The sequence below is a fragment of the Heliconius melpomene genome, chromosome 21, assembly GCF_056956725.1.
Source record: "Heliconius melpomene rosina isolate 202511_hmr_F chromosome 21, ASM5695672v1, whole genome shotgun sequence".
NCBI lineage: Eukaryota > Metazoa > Arthropoda > Insecta > Lepidoptera > Nymphalidae > Heliconius > Heliconius melpomene.
Genome location: NC_140409.1, coordinates 5,904,604 through 5,916,794, shown reverse-complemented (window position 1 = coordinate 5,916,794; position 12,191 = coordinate 5,904,604).

Here is a 12,191-nt window from a genome sequence, read left to right as displayed (position 1 = left end):
GTCTTAACACTAGATAGAGTGCCGTTTGCCGCTTATGTCTTGGTGTTAGAGTGCAGAAATTAAAATATTAATAAATAATAATTCATTCCTTCGAGTGGGGATCGAACCCACACCCTTGCGCCCCTGCACCCTTAAATAGAGACAGAAAAAAAGTGCCGATAGAATAGTAGTATCATATGATTTTAAAAATAGGTTCAATTTAAGTATTCCTATAAAATATTACAGATTATTTTGGTAGGAGGTTCAATATAAAATAACAAAATTTTTAAAATGATTTAAAGAAGAACTTAAATTTCTAAGATAAAAATATTAATCTCATAACTTTGTTCTTCCAATTACATTAAACATTGCTTTAATATTAATGTATAAATATGTAAAATATGTAATAATTTTCAAATTATTATCTTAAATATTACTAATATAATTTAACCTGACAATTTTAACGTAAAAATAATTGTCTCAACCTGATTTCTAACTTATAAATTGCAAATGAAAAAAACTGACATTTTCGACCACCCATTATGGTAGGAAGTATTTTACATCTCTTTCACACTTATACATTTAGAATACTTATCATCCTTATTTATTGTTTAACTATTATTACTATCGCTGTTTAGGGGTGGTCCTAGAAATCATTTAACATTTGTAATATCTATTAAAATTCAAACTTTAAAATTAAAATTGTTTTTAATAAAAATGAGGCCAGTCGTCGCGCAGGGCCACAAATGTGTCACTGGTTGTGAGTTCGATCCCCACTCGCTAAAATGATATTTTTATTAAAATTTATATGTTCATTTCTTAGATTCAAATTTCAATACCAGAGTATTGAGGCAGCGTTAAGTTCCGCAATTCAATACGGAATGCAGCGGAAATTGGGGAACGGAGTGTCTTAACACTATCTCTGCCTGCGTTGAGCGGGCTGTAGAAGCTGATTTTAGTTTTAATAAAAGTAAAGAATATTCTTTAATTTAATGTGTCACGATATGTTATTTTCAACTGTAGGTACTGTATAAGCTCATTAATGTCAAACCTGAACAAATATATTACGTTTTTAAAGAAGAGGGAAAGCAGTCGTTCGTTCTAGGGCTTAAATAAAGTAAAGGCATCAATTAAATTGAATGAATCGTAAGAATATTTTTCTGTTTATGTCACCAAAACCAAATGATGTAAATTGTTATTAGGGTTCCGTACTTCGAAAAGAGAAAACAGAATCCTTATAGTATCACGTTATTGTCCGTCCGTTTGTCGAAACTATTTATCTCGAGATCGAGTGGAGGTTTGAAGCTAAAATTAATACCAAATATTTATGTCTATGGTTCCTGCACAGATCATCAGAGAGAAGCTCAAGCTTCTATATGAGCTTTTATGGACAGATTTTGGAATATGGAATTCGCTGAGGAATCAAAATCTAAACGGTTCCCTTCCCGTAGTTATCAAAATTGGCATGAAGTGAGAAGTTACAATACAAATAAAGGAAAATTTGCGAAAAGTGAAAGTTTATAAGTATTTCATAGTTAAAAAAAATAGTTACAAACTTATATTTGTAGTTAATTTCATACAAAATAAGTTCATATGCCCGCAAACTTAGATTGGTTAACTTTTAGTTGTACCTACTTCCCGTTGACCTACAATCCTAAAACAGATACGGAGGCCTCGGTAGGCGAGTCCGACTCGCACTTAACCAATTTTTTTATATAGGTAGGTAATGTTACATTGTTGCTATATAAAACCTGATAATAATAGTTCATGCTTGCAGCACTTCGGAACAATTATGCACGAACAGCAATAATTATCTTTGATTTTTTTTTTTTTTTTTTTTTTCCGGACTTGACTTTAATGCTGTTAGCCTTACTGGCCTTTACAGCGACACCGGGTGGGTAGGGAAGAGGGTACTCTGTCCCTGAAAATATGCAGGCACTGTGTGGCTGCCTGTGGGGAGTGCCGACGACGCAAGGGCGCCCCCTGCGGGGCTCGAACCTCGGCTTGCGGTCGTCGAGCGGGCTGGGAGTTTCCCTATTCTAAGCAAAAGCCGGCCGCGACACAGAAGCCGCGACCGGGGGATAAAATTAGACTAATCTAAGGGAGCTAACGGTCCCTAACCGCTGGACCCGACGGCGCCGAGGCGCCGCCGGGCCGTGAGATAAGCTAGACTACGTCGTCGATTCCGGCGACGACGGTGTGTGTGTCGTGCGTGTGTAGTGTGTTTCCTACCTACGTACGGGCCGTTTGCTACGGTAATGGCGTCATCGGGGTCTAAGAGGACGCTACGCGGGCGTCTACGAATCGCGTGAGGCGTGTAATTACACGCCTCAGCGACGAGGGGGTTCGCGTGCGAGCCTGCGCGCTCAAAGTAGCGCTTCGCTAAGCGTTTGCAGTGCTCGTGAATCGATTCCAGTTCAAAATCTCTATGTAGGTCGACATTACGCACGTACCAGGGGGAACCTGATGCGATGCGCAGGAATTTATTTTGCACTTTTTGCAAGGGAGCAAGCTTGGTGTGCGCGAACGCAACGCAAGCGTAAGTAAGGACAGGTCTAATACAAGCTTTGTATAGTGTCAGCTTATTTCTAAGTGACATTTTACTATTCTTGTTTATGAGATAATATAATCTATTGAGAATGTACTTTGCTTTATTGCAGACTTTTGTAATGTGGGGTTTGAAAGTTAATCTAGAGTCTAGAGTGACACCTAGATATTTGACCTGTTTTTCCCAGGGAATGGGTTTGTCTAAGAGATGGATGGTAGAGACTCTTATATTTTTATTGAGAGGGAAGAGTATTGCTTTACTCTTCTCGGGATTGACTTCGATTCTCCATTGGCGGAACCACTCACCGAGTGCGCGGGCCGCTTTCTGGAGTCGATCTTTTAATAGGATAGTACAACGCGAGGTTGTGAAAAGGGCTGTATCGTCGGCGTACATAGCCAGGTGAACACCCGGAGTGAGCGGGATATCACTGGAGTACAACGAGTACAGGATAGGACTTAGCGTAGAGCCTTGTGGCACGCCTGCGCGGAGGAGGCGGGGGGAAGAGAGAGTGCCTTCGACTTTATAGCGAAAGTATCTATTCGAGAGAAAGTCCCGCAGGATGTGTACGAGACAGTCTGGCAAGCCGTAAACGGCGCGCAGCTTGTAAATCAAGCCGTTATGCCAGACTTTATCGAAAGCTTTCGCTATATCGAGAAAAATAGCAGCTGTATTGCTGTGAGAAGGATCCCTAAGGTTGTATCGAGCTATATGCTCTACAACACGGTGGACTTGATGTATGGCGGAATGTTTCTTTCTGAAACCGAATTGCTCATTGCAGAGCAGAGAGTCGGCCTCTACCACCTCTGAGAGTCTAACGAGAATGATTCTCTCGTAAATTTTACCTAAACAGCTGAGAAGGCTGATAGGTCGATAACTGGACGGGATATTCCGCGGCTTATTAGGCTTGGGAATGCCTATGACTATGGCCTCCTTCCATTCGTCGGGGAATGAGCACGACTTAAGAAGGGAATTGAAAATAATGACCAATAGAGATATGAACTGAGCCGGTAGGGACTTGAACATTCTATTAGACAATTTGTCGGGCCCCGGGGCCTTCCTATCTTTGAGGTTTTTGATGATGACTTTGACCTCGTCTTCAGAGGTCGGGCGGAGCGGTTCCCCTTGCGGGGGCGTCAGCGCCCATTCTGCGACCGCGGAATCCACACGCGCAATGTGGCTCGGATCGCAGGGCTGACTACTCGGGGTACATTGAGCCTCTAAACTGTCAGCGAGACATTCCGCTTTTTCGGTGTCATCGGCGGCAATTGAACAATCTGACCTAACTAGAGGAGGCATAGTCGAGAGACAATCGACTCTAAAAGCTCGCGACAGCGCCCAGAATGCCTGGTGCGATGGAGCGAGCCCCTCGAGCTTCTTATCCCACGACTCACCGCGCAGAAGTTCGAATTCGAATCGAACTCTCCTCTTTAATCTGTAAAATTCCCTACGATTTTTGTCAGTCGGGTAGGTATCGTGTCGTCGCATAGCTACGTTCCTGCGTCTAATCAATCGCCTGAGCTTTTCTGAGATATCAAACCTACCGTCGGGTAAGTTTGTTACCTCTTTCGAACAACTCTGGATTGTATTTAAAATATAATCGGTAAATTTATTCGCCGCGTCTATCGCTAGCGCCGCGGAGTCGGCGATGCCAGGTATTAATTCCTTAAGAGGGGATTCATTCGAGCGGAGGAGCTTTGCGAATCTCCTCCAGTCGACCACAGTTTTGGTGGGAGGGCCAGAGGGGCGCTCGTCACCTAACTTGAGAATGACAGGACGATGGTCCGAATCTAGGTCGAGAATGGTATCTATTGAACGTTGCGACAGTGCAACGTTCGAAAGTATGGCAATATCGAGTACATCGCCTGTGCCGAGGACACTAAAGCGAGTGGGAGAAGGCGGGCCTATAACACAAGCGTTATATTTCTCTGTGAAGGCTAGAAGCCTCTTGCCGCTGACATTAGTCACCGACGAATTCCAAAGTCTATGTTTGCAATTGAAATCCCCGATCAGAAGGACCGAGTCTCCCATACTAAGTAGCGCCAAAATGTCGCTTTCTAATAATTGCCTAGACGGCGAACGATAAACTGAAGCTATAATTAAAGGCTGATGGCCTGTGAGGAATACCTGACACACCGACGCCTCGGCTGCTTCGAGAGACGGAGGGTCGAGTGGTATACAGTGTAAATTCCTCTTGTAATAAATCATAGTGCCACCACCGTGGGTGGCTCTATCATTTCTCACAATCCTGTAGTTCGCAATGCCAGGACTACGAACAGCAGGTTTAAGAAAAGTCTCCTGTATACATAAGATATCTATTTGATGGGCGTGCGCGAAGGCGCTCACAGCCTCTTTTTGGCGTTTGACACCGTTTGCGTTAAAGGTCGCTATTGACAGGGCTCTAGGTTTAATACGCGCGAGTTGCGAGTCAGCGGGCCGTGGGGTAAATCTATTTATGACCGCCATTGGAAAAATTTAAACCGCGACGAAGCCTTGAATGGCTTCGATGAGATCTATATGATCTATAATAACTTGAGCGCGATCGTCGGAACCGTTCGTGTTCCTAAGTTTCGCCGCGAGGACTTTGATTTCTTTGAAATCAAAACATCTAGCGAATCTTAGCACAAGTGCTAAGTCGCTAGCGTTAGAAGAGGGGGCGGGCGCGGCGCGGGAATGCGCGGGTGCGGGCGCGGGCGCGGCGCGGGAAGGCGCCGGGCGCAAGGGCGCGGTCGCGGTCGCGCCGGAAGGCGCGAGCGCGGGGCGGGGAGCCGCTACCTGAGGGGTAGGCGGCTGTACCGGTGCCGCGGCGAGGGCGACGACCGGTGTAGGTGCGGGTTTAAACCACGCATTCTCTTTAGGGAGAGGGGCGGGCTCGTATTGAGTAGGAGCCGGCTCCTTTTTATTGGAGGTGCGCTTTTTGCCTCCGCGCCTAGTGCGTCTGCGCGGCGCGCGGGAACATCCGCGGTAGTTCGCGGGATGGCCCTGCGTCTCGCATAGCACGCAGCTTGGGGGCACAGCGGGATCGGGGACTTTGCGGGGACAATCCGCAGTCGCGTGATCGTCTAGGCACTTAACGCACCTAGGCCGCGCGAAACAATTGCGGGCAGAGTGCCCGTATAATTGGCAGCGATGACACTGCCCAATGAGACCCCTCGTATGTGGGGGTTCGACTCTGATGCCGGTGAGAGAACACACCGACCTCAGATTGAATATTTCCTTTCCCTCCTTAGTGAGGTCAAGGATGACTAACACGATATCGAATTTCGCTTTGGTACGCGAATTATAGAGACGGTGCGCCTGGCGCACGGGGTAGCCTTTGCTACGAAGGTCATCTAACACGAGATCGACTTCGATCTCTTTGGGAATGCCCTTGAGAACGACGCGCAATTGGCGCTCGTCCTCCAGGGCGTAAGAGTGGTACCCTATCTGGTACTCACGAAGGAAAGAGGTAAATTGTCGGTGTTCCGACGAAGACCTAACTTGGATTTTGATTCCAACCTGCGTTAAGCGCGCGGTGGAATATTGGACATTGTGGCTATTGAGCCACTGCGACACCTTGCCCCATTTGTGCTTATCTTGCACATAAATGGGCGGCGGGGGTTTAACGCGGGGCGCGCGGGGGGGTACATCCTCTTCCCGCTCAACCGCAGAGGCGGGGGCAGGGGAGGGGAAAACCGTTAAGTCGTTCGCGCGGGAACGCCGGCCGTCGGGTTTGTTCGCCTTTTTGGGCGGGGGGGGGGCCTTAGGGGCCCTGGCCTTACGCTTGGCCGAGCGCGATCCGACGGTCTCGAAACCGTCATCGTCCGAATCGGAGGACAGGCAAGTGCCCTCCTCCATCTCTACCTCAGTCTGGATCGGCGTAGGGGCACGAGAATGCTCCCTCGGCGGGGCGACTCCGAGGTCGCAAGGCCCACCGGAGAACAACGGCTCATCTACGGCACTCGGGCCGGCAGCTGAAGGCTGCATATCGGCATCCGGGCCGACCTCTGGCGCGCTAGGCGAGCTAGGCGCATCGTGTCGCGTTTGCGCGAACTTCATCACGGCGTTGAATGCCTCCCCGTGGAAGGTCTCTAAGTACCTCAGCAGCTCGGAGCTACTGAGGCCGGCCATGCTTTGTCTCTCCCCTCACCTTGCGGCGAGGGACGGGGTGTGTGCTTTAAAACTAACACTATATATAACAAGCAAAATCTACCGTCGGTGAACAGTAGGTGAGTACCTATCTAATAACAACTGTGTATTCACTTACTGAACAAACAATCCGGACGCTGGAAACGAGCGATGCGGGACTCGGCAACCACAGGGCAACGCAGCGCAGCAGGACGCCACGCAGCTCAGCAGTCGCAGGAATCCGCAGCACAACACTAATATAAATACAGTATCACTTCGACAAGGGATCGAAATAAATATAATAGCCCAATTGTGCGACCTCACCGAAGCAAGGCCGAATCGGATCTGTTATCTTTGATAAACGGGATGTGGCTTTTTAGGTATTAGAGAAAGTGGGTGGTGGAGCTAAGTACCAAGTACCTACCTATTTTCTGCACATATTCAAAGTTTTTCGATGAGATTTTTTTCGATTTCAGACCGCGCAGGCGAAGCCGCATGCTAACTCTAGTCTATTTATAAAGGATATTTAAAAAGGAGGAAGCTTAAATTAAGATTTGAATAACACTCCGTTCTTAATTATTGAAATTAGTTATAATTTATGTTTTAATTTAGTTGACGACAAATAAAGAAACTCGGTACAATACCCTAAAACTTTATTTTTATTAGGACATTATGTATCTATATAAAAAAAAAGTTTTCTCAAATTTGATAGGAGTAAAGAAATTTTCAAACTCATTGAAAGTTAATTCTTTATGTGAACACGTAAGGTTTCAGGGAGTTGGCTGTGGTTGGCACGAGTAGACTGCGAAATACCCAATGTATGCATCAATAACTATACAGGCTAGATTTAGACATAAGGCTAGGAACAAGAATTAGGTAAAAACTTTTTTTTAATATAAGAGCCATGTATAAATAAATGTTAATTGCGACAAAAATAACTTTAAAAAAAAAAAAAAAAAGGATTAAACAAAAATAATAAAAATATTCCTTAATAAAAATAATAAATATATTTTAAAATATATAAGTTCATTTATAACTATTCATAAATTTTACTGGATTATTTTATATCTTCACTTTGTATACCTGCGTTCGAACAAGATTTTTTTTTTATTATATAAATATTTCCTTTCTTTAGTTCTGAAGAGAGCCTATTTGAAATACTTGCGTGCGAAAGTGCAAAATATGATAACGTTTATATTCAATATACGTTACATACTTCAAATATTTTCTAAAATTCCTTTTATTTTAAATGAAAATGGTACGTAATGTTATATGTTATAATTAAAAATATTATAACAAGATAGCAAATGCCAGTGCTTTTAAAAATGTATTAAATATAGGTTTAAAATATGAAAAATCACGTGGCTTACCCAGAAGAGCCTTTTTTTTATTATAATTTTTTGTACTTTTTCTTAAATTTAAAAAACCGAACAACGGCCAAAAATATCAAAGGATATTTGTAAAGACAAAGGTCATCGTGATGCAGAGACAGCTGCGATATCGTAGATACGATGTTCGTAAGTTTTGTTCCCACATGGGGAAAAAAATATTTTGATTCTCCATTCTGGTGAGGCATATCACGGCGTTGAGTTTCGCCACTCAATTTTACTTCCAGATAAAAGTGGATAATCTTCTTGGCGTAAGCTTGCAACGCTATCAAATAAAAATTTCAAAGAACAACAATATGCGCTATTGTAACCAGCTTTCACTGCATTGTCAATTAACTTTCGTCTCTAATTTCGACACGGCTTAAAACATTTTATTGTTTTTATTATTGCTTATTTGAATTTCTAGAATAAATTGAATAGACAGTTATTTGACGACATAAAGCTATTTGATCTTAAGTCTACATAGAATAGCGCCATAAACAGAGAGAGAAAAATAATAGTGACACCGCTGTAAGCCGAGTAATTGGTTTAAGTTGAATAATAATATTATTGTTATTGATTGTACCTACTTATAATTTGTGTATGCAATAAAGAATTTTGTCTATCTATATATCTATTATTATTTCAGGTTCATGAGGCGTGAAATTCAGTGGTGGCGGAATTCACTGCGGCGCTTTGTCTCGATATCAGAGCGAAGAAATGAAAATATTAAATATTTAATTTTCTCTAGTGCGAATCGAACCCATAACCTTTCGTGCTTACATACCCATTCATCTACCCATGCACTACTAGAAGCTTCTATAACAATTATATATTAATAATAGTATTGTGTATAGTACCATGGCCATTGAGGCCAGTCGTGGGTTCGAGTGGGGACTCGAGGAGATGAAATATTTATTTAAATGTATATTTTCATTTATTAGCTCTGGTGTCGAGGCACAGCGCGGCCTCCAGAATTCGGCAGAAAGTGGGGAACGGTTAACTCTAGGTTATCTCTGCCTAGCCTGATGTGTGCGGGATACGAACGGGAGTGAAGCTGATAAAAAAAAAAAATCATACATTTAATCATATATATTGAATATATCGAACTTCTTATAAAAGTCAAGACCATCCGCCAATCGTAAATTCATAATAACTAATACTAAGAACTTTACTCACTATATAATTTTATAGTTTTAAGTTTCATTTTTACAAAATAATATTAATAAATTGTATAAAAAAACCACATCAGTGTACCACGGACCTAATGTTAGAGTTAATTAATCATAGCCTACGTTAACGTGAAACAACTTCCCCTAGGCCATAATCACTGCATTGGTGCAGGCCGCCATGCAATATCGTGTTTGAAAAACGGGATTGGCGTGATTACCGTTCTTGAAATTTTTACCATAAGATTTTTTTTATGTGTAATAAAAGACTAAAACAGCAAATTGGTTTTTAATAAATTAATGTCCTATTAAAGAGTTTTGGTTTAATTCTTCTTATGATTTGTGAATACTAAATATAGAATTTTTAAATTAAATAATACTTTTGTAACACAAAAGAAAAAGCTATATCTAAAACGACTAATTATATAGGTAATTTATTAGATAATTGAAAACAACGAAAACATTCTTTATTAGTCTCTAACGCGGCTTCCCTCGCTAATTATTGTATTAAAACCAAAAGGTAAAATAAAGTATCCTATTTCTCATAACTCTAAGATTATACATAAAAGTTTCATGATAATCGATAGAGTAGTTTTGGTGTAAAAACTTAACAAAGAGCCTTACATTCACATTTATAATATTAATATAATTATTCTAAATTTATTAGTATAAAAAGAGATCCTAAATATTAAATTAAAATGATTCGACTCCCGTCTAAAACAATATAAAGTATAATATTTTCTTTTAAAAAAAATCGTGTTTGGTATTCAATACATATTCTTGAATATACTTGTTATATTCAAGGATATCCTACCCGATTGTCTAGGTCTAGAAAAAACTAAAATATACAGCTTAATTATTACTAACTTTTAAAAATAAGTTGAAACTATTAATATTAGTTACGAAATGTTCTTGAAAATGTTGTGTGGTCTGCAGACATGACTTACTTGTTAGCTTTAGGGATCAATATAAAATCTATAAAACTTCCTATAACGTTGCACGATTTTTTTTGTCATAATAAATTAAAGAGCAAGTTTACATATGTTTGCAACCTGTTTATTTTATTAATATTTAGTATTTACTATAGTGAATCAGAGGCCACTGCGACGCAGTTCACTGCAGGTTCGATTCTTACTCGATGAAATAAATTATTTCCTCTATCTGAAAATAACTAGACAGAGCGCGCAGGCGGGTTGCATTCATTCATTCAATGTCGCAATGTCTCAAAAATTGGACGGAAATAAGGGACCGAAGTGTCTTAACTCTTCTCTCTACCAATAATGTTTAATGGACGTACTTATAACATACAGAACCAGTGACATGTTTAAACGAATTTAACATCGAGCATTTTTGTAGCGAGTGATCTAATAACGTAATTTGAAGGTGGCTATATACCTCAATGTGTGGTCTTCGATAATTTATGCGAATAAAATACAATCGTTCGTCACTAATTCAAATTAAGTTGTATGAAATTTATATGGTCGTTTAGACATCGGTGGATTTGAATATGTGATATGTATATACTACTGTTTTAACAGGATTGATTGTAAGTATAGCTGGTTTAATAATGGGAAACATAAAGAAGAAAATAGAAATAGGAAACAGACAATAAAATCATTCCTGCTCATATAAATATTCAACAAAAGCAGAACATAAGCGAAATATTTTTATTTTTACATTGCAATCTTAATCGCGATTGCTAATGTTTCGTGAATTCAATATGTAATTTTATATGCAGACCTAATGCATTCTTTATCAATTTAGCGTTTAATAAGAATCACATATTTTATGATTTCTTTGAAAAAATATTTAACCATAGTAATTTTCAGTATTTATATTACACTTGAGACCGTAGTGGCGCAGCGGCACAAGGGTGTGACTGTAACGCGACGGTTATGGGTTCGATCCCCACTCGAGGAAGTGAAATATTTGTTTAAGTTTATATTTACATTTCTTCGCTCTGCTGTAGAGGCGTAGAGTTCTGCCACTCAACACGCAATGCCTCCAGAATTCGGCAGAATGTGGGGAACGGAGTGTACACTAGGGTCCCTCTGCCTACCCCGCTGTGTGCGGGATACAGCGTGGAACTGATTTTATATATGTTACACTAAATAAATAAAATGTGCATTGCAGGTGCATGACGATGACTGTGATCGTCCTACCGGTGTGAGTACCGGTTCTTGTACCAATTGTTATTGACATTAGCAATAGAATGTGCCGAATGTGGAATGCTTTGGTGGTTTTTGTTACCCTTCATATCAAAAACTATGATTAAAATACTTAGAATTTTATTAAATTCTTACCTCGAGTGGGAATCGAACCCGCAACTGTCGCGTTACAGTTACACCCATGTGCCGGTGCGCTACGACGGCAAAACACATTGTTTTATATAATACTAGCGGCCCGCCCGCGGCTTCGCCTGCGTGAACTACGTTATTATTAATTTCTGTCTCCATGAGTACCTACGTCCTATAAGTGACGTCCATGCAAAATTTGAGACTCCTAACATTTGTAGTAACGAAGTTTCATACAAACTTTCAACCCCAAAAACAACCCCTTAAAAGTCGAATATTGCAAATTCCCGTCTTAGCGAGCACCTACGTCCTATGAGTAACTCCTGTGCAAAATTTGAGATTCCTAGAACTTGTAGATTCTGAGATTTCGTGATGAGTGAGTGACCTTTCGATTTTATATATATAGATATAGATATTTATAAAAATTTATACATATATTATAAAAAACAATTTATTAATTATTATTTAACCTTTTAATGAATGAACATTGCTTGTGCTTATACTACCCTTTTTAAGAAAAATACTCGCATTTGCATATTCTACATTTCTAACATCTATATTTGTAGTCTGTTCTAAAGAATATTACTCTTGAGATTTATTTGTAGGTCATTGAAAGATATTCATTTTTATACTATTTTTGATCATTAAATTGTCAGTCAACCGCGCGTAGGCACCAATGACCTATGAGTAATACGTGTTTTTTTAAATAACTCACAATTGCTAACAAAGA